Source organism: Jaculus jaculus, chromosome 2 (assembly GCF_020740685.1).
Source record: "Jaculus jaculus isolate mJacJac1 chromosome 2, mJacJac1.mat.Y.cur, whole genome shotgun sequence".
Taxonomy (NCBI): Eukaryota; Metazoa; Chordata; class Mammalia; order Rodentia; family Dipodidae; genus Jaculus; species Jaculus jaculus.
The window spans coordinates 209,484,230-209,489,337 of record NC_059103.1 but is presented as its reverse complement, the minus strand read 5'-3'; the positions used below and the strand labels follow the sequence as shown (position 1 = coordinate 209,489,337).

The 5,108-nt window shown below is 40.8% G+C and overlaps 1 non-coding gene across 1 annotated transcript; it reads right to left on the bottom strand.

Annotated features, from left to right (window-relative positions):
• Positions 1–4,282: 4,282 nt before the first annotated feature.
• On the bottom strand, positions 4,283–4,386 carry LOC123459187. The gene has a single exon (XR_006636088.1). It is a non-coding gene; the product is annotated as a small nucleolar RNA U13 (small nucleolar RNA).
• Positions 4,387–5,108: the final 722 nt, after the last annotated feature.

The window sequence follows — 5,108 nt, the reverse complement described above, 5'->3', positions numbered from 1 at the left end:
TCTCAGGTCCACTCAGAGAGCAGTTAGCTACCCACATGGGCTGTGTGCTGCTATTGCACAGGTGTATATTTCTGGCTTGGCTGGTTGGTTTTGTAGCTTGTAGCTTATTTATGCTATTGTTGACCACTATCTCCCAGTAGCTCCCATAGCACTTTCTAGTGTTATGAGGTCAAGCTAAGGAGGTCACTAGCTCACCTCTCAGTTTCAGTGTGGTGACTCAATGTCCTATTACCACAGCCTGTGGTGTCTTCAGTAATAAGATCTTACTTCTTTTTTAAAATTTATCTATTTTTTTGTTTATTTGTATGTACTTGAGAGCAACAGACAGAGAGAGAAAAAGGCAGAGAGAGAGAATGGGCACACCGGGGCCTCCAGCCACTGCAAATGAACTCCAGACGCATGTGCCCCCTTGTGCATCTGGCTTATGTGGGTCCTGGGGAACCGAGCCTCAAACCAGTGTCCTTAGGCATCATAGGCAAGCGCTTAACTGCTAAGCCATCTCTCCGGCCCAGGTCTTACTTTTTAGCTCAGGCTGGTAACCAAGTGCTTTGGCAGTGGCCTGCATTGTTTACAGGACTCATAGGTCTTTGTGACCAACACCATTGCTAATCTTATAATCCATAGGAAGCTGTTTGTCTTCTCTGTTCCTTAATTATCTCCCATGCATAAATTCAGGGTAACAATTTGACCCATTTCTTGGAGATGCTGAAAAGACTCAGTGGGTTAACTAATATAATTCACAGAACAACTTGACTCTCAGGTCCTTGTGATGTTGTGTATTGCTATACTGCTCAAATCCCATGCAGTAAGTAACTAATGTATATCTTTTACAATTAAAGAGAGGTCTACAAGCTACATGTTCAGCCAGTTCATATTTATATGGCTAATTTCATTTAAATAGCCCAGCTAAGAATGATGAAAGATGGGGAATATGATACAGGCCTGTGAAAAGTTAATCTAGTGTTTGGGGCAATAATAGAGACTGGTAAAAATAAGCGTGTGTGAGTCAGCCTTGTGTCACTGTGACAAAATTCCTGACAATATCACCTCCAAGGGAGGAAATTCTTACTTTGGCTAACAGTTTTAGTCCTTTGTTGCTTGGTTTGGTGCCTCAGCTGAGGCAGTCAGTTATGGCAGAAACAACTGGAAGAGGAAAATTGCTTGCCACATAAAGACTGATAAGGGAAGAGGGCCATGGTCCTTATATTCTTTTCAAGTCTCTCACCCTGAGGAATTATTTTCTCCAACTAGATCCCATCTTAAAATTTCCACTATCTCCCTATCTCCAAATAGTGCCACCAGCTGGTGCCAATGCCTCTTACACATTGTAGAACATTCCAGAACATTTTATATCCAAACTATAACAATTTGGCTTATGTTGCTAGCCAACAGATTGCATAAAGGCCCCGAGCTCTTTGGAGAGATGCAAGCAGGGAACAAATGTCCTACAGGAGAACTCAGAACATCCCTGTGAAGTTATAATAATTCAATCTGCTATACTAAACTGACAGTGGGCAAATCAGTAGTAGAAAAAGCACGTGATTTATTTAGCATACACCTGAGCATGGGAGCCAAACAGTGTAAGAAATTCAAAGAAAGGGCAAATGGATGAGGCTTAAATCCCCTATGCATAAGGCAGAGGGAAGTGAAAAGCAATGAAAAGGAATCGCAAATGATTAACTTATAGAAGACAGCAGCAGCCTGTCATGGCCTGGGACAAAAGTTCCTCTGGGCTGTAGGTGAGGCATTTAAGTCTCTTCCTCTGTAATATGTAATCTTCCTTGGATAATAACAATTCAGTAAGAGGACGAAGGAAATTGTCTGACAGAGACTTAAGGTACACAAAACTACTTCAGAGAAGGCCCTTACATTTGCTACTCCAAGATAATCTTAGGTCTAAAAGTGCCATATTTTGGGTATGGTTTTGTGAGCCCCAACAGTAGGTATGAAAGAGGTTATCAAAGTTGGCAAAGAAGCAGATAGTAAATATTTCCCAGCCTGCAGGCTGCATGGTCTGACTGACAGCCACGCACTTGTACTGGAGGAGATCAGGTGCTGTCTGAAAGCAAATGCCTGAGTATGTCTGTGTTTGAACAAAACTGCATTTATGGACACTGAAAAGTGATTTCCACATAATTTTTAACTGCCATGAGACATTTTTATTTTGCTTTCTCCCATCTACAATCATTTAAAAATGCAAAAGCCATCCTTAGCTTTGAGCTAGATACACATGGACAACCAGCTGTGGGATACAGTTTGTCTGCTTTAGAATGGGACCTGGGAAGTTAGCAGAAGTCCTATTTCAGAGGCAGACAATACCTATGGCCACACTGAAGGCCTAGCCCTTCAGGATGTAATCAAGAGCTAATCACATAGGAAAACAGGACTGTATGGTTTGAGTGTCATTTTGACTTACTGGGGGCTTAACCTTACACTTTGTGGTCGTTACCTTTGTGTAGATTCCTCATGCTCCTACTGGGTTATAACGTCACCCATTCATGGGTAGTAGAGGGGTAAGAAGCTATATTACTGTTCTTCCCATTATAGCCACCATGGTTAACACTCACAGACCAAAAGACAAATAAGAAAGTGGAGAGCATAGCACATTTATTTAATCAAAAAGGTGTGGGACACAGGGATCTTCAGAATGATGACAAAAATAAAATATCGAGAAAATTATGACTTTTTATGCTTGATGAAGAACAAACAGCTGCTTAGAAATGTAACTGGACAAAAGGTTGTAACCTGAGGTAATGGACCAAAAGGCAGGGTGTGGAGGGAAGACCTGTCTGCTCAGATTTTTCTGGGCCTTTATGCCTTGCATTCTTTCATTCTTTCCTTCCAGCTATGCATCAAGGTACCTCTGGAATGAGGGTCTTATATGCTACTGTCAGTTAAAGTGGTTGGGGAATTTCCTGATGACAAGTTGCTACATAGAAAACCAGGAGAGGATTGCAGTAATATTTCTAGATTCCATATCCCTTCCTGGGGAAGAAGAATCCAGGCTTAGATAAAACACTTCAAATGAAAATGATGAGAGAGAGAGAGAGAGAGGGAGAGAATGCTTCTGAGGCCCTTCCAATATCCTTCATTTAAAAATGCACAGCTTTAGATAATAGGACATCAATCCTGTGTTGGCTAACTCCAAACTCCACTCTCATTGCTGGAACCTCATTCCACAGCATTCTCAGAACTCAGTGCAGGTAGTCTCTCAGCATGTATTGAATGTTGTCAAAGCCAGAGAAATCAGGCTTTATTGGAGCTGGAAGGTACATTAGAGATTGTCCATTATTGATAGATAATTTTGTCAAGTTAATTGCATTTTAAGGTTTTTTTTTGTTTTTATTTATTTATTTGAGGGAAAAAGAGAGAGAGAGAGACTGGGTGTATCAGGGCCTCCAGTCACTGCAGATGAACTTCAGATGCATGTGCCACCTTGTGCATGTGGCTTACATGGGTCCTGAGGAAGCAAGCCTCAAACCAGGGTCCTTAGGCTTCACAGACAAGTGCTTAGTTACTAGGTGATCTCACCAGCCCAAGATAATTGGATTTTAGAAAGTCCAAGACACTAGTCAATGACACCCTTGAGTACTTGGTAGTTTAAATGTATGTCCCCCAATAACATTTAAGAGTTTTGTTAAAGCTTCTTGGGTTTCCAGGTACCTGATTGGGGGAGGTGTCACTGTGGACAGATCATAAAGCTCAACCCTAAAGTATTTAGGGGTGATCTAACTAAAGATATATACAGTGCCTGAGTTCTATCATTAGGCAGTACCTGTGGTGCTTAGTTTTCTCTGTGTGGTTCTGTAGAAGTGGGTCAATTTCTTTTGCCATTATAAAACACCCCCTAAATCTGTAAGCTTCAATAAATTCCCTTCCTCCCAATTACTGTGCCTGGTTTGGAAATTCATCCTAACAAGTAAAGCCGTATGATACAGAGTAGGTACCAGGAATGGGGTAGAGTTGGTGAATGAATCTGACCATGTGGATTTTGGTCTTTTGGAACTAGTGTGGTGGAGGAATAGGAAACTAGGTGCTTGCAACTGAACATGCCTTCCAGAACAGTAAGCCAAGTATTATAGACTATTCCAATGAGAGTTTGAAAATGCTAAGTGCAGAGAGAATTGTGTTGGGATGCTTGGCTTATGAACTTTCTAAGGAGAAGGAAAGACTACAGAGGATTTTTCTAGAACTAGCCTACTGGCATAAGGGCTGACTGCATTCTGCTGCCCATTCCCAGAGTATTTAATAAAGGTTAAAATCTTTTTTTTTTTTTTTTTAATGTCAGACAGGTTATGTGCCAGAGTGTAACAAGGATTGTGGGAGGCACACGTCACACAATAGCGTGAACACCCAATCATCACGCTTATGAACCAATAAAAGGATCAAGGTTAAAATCTTAATGGACTGATGTGCTTGGCTAAAGATATGGGACTGAGGGATATATGATTTGAAATTTTAAAAATTAAACCAATTTTAAATTGTATTGGCTCAGAGACTGGTTTTAGGTTACTAAGGCAACTATGGTCAAATACATTAACAGTCTTAAAGAATATGGCCCAACTACTTTACATTGAAACAATTCAAAGGATGCCTGAGAAAGACCATGTTAGAAATATAAACTTTTGGAAATGGTTGACTGGAGGAAGAATCTTCTCTTCAAGTTCATGATTTATTTTGTCCATGAATTTAAAATAGGGCTGAGCCCTACATACACAGTATTGGTTTTGGACCTTGAAAATTGCTTGGAATGGACACAAAGCACACGTTTCCGGGAGTCACTGCTGAGTTGTGACATATAGGCAAGTCAAGATGACCCCGAAAAGAAGCTTGGGAAGCCATTGAAAGATGGACTGTGGTTTACATGGAGACCCAAATATGTTTTGGATACACCAGGACTGTACAAGGCTGTTGGCTCAGGATGGAAGTTTTCCCTGGCTATTCAGCCCAGCTGGAGGGGCAAATTTTAAAAATCTTGAAAATGTCAGTCACTGGTTAGGGATATCAGACTTTAAATACAGATTTGATGTTTGCTTGATTGCCATTGAGTTTACATTCTTCTAGCCCATCCTTATTGTGCTTTATAATAGCTGGAGATATTTACTGTG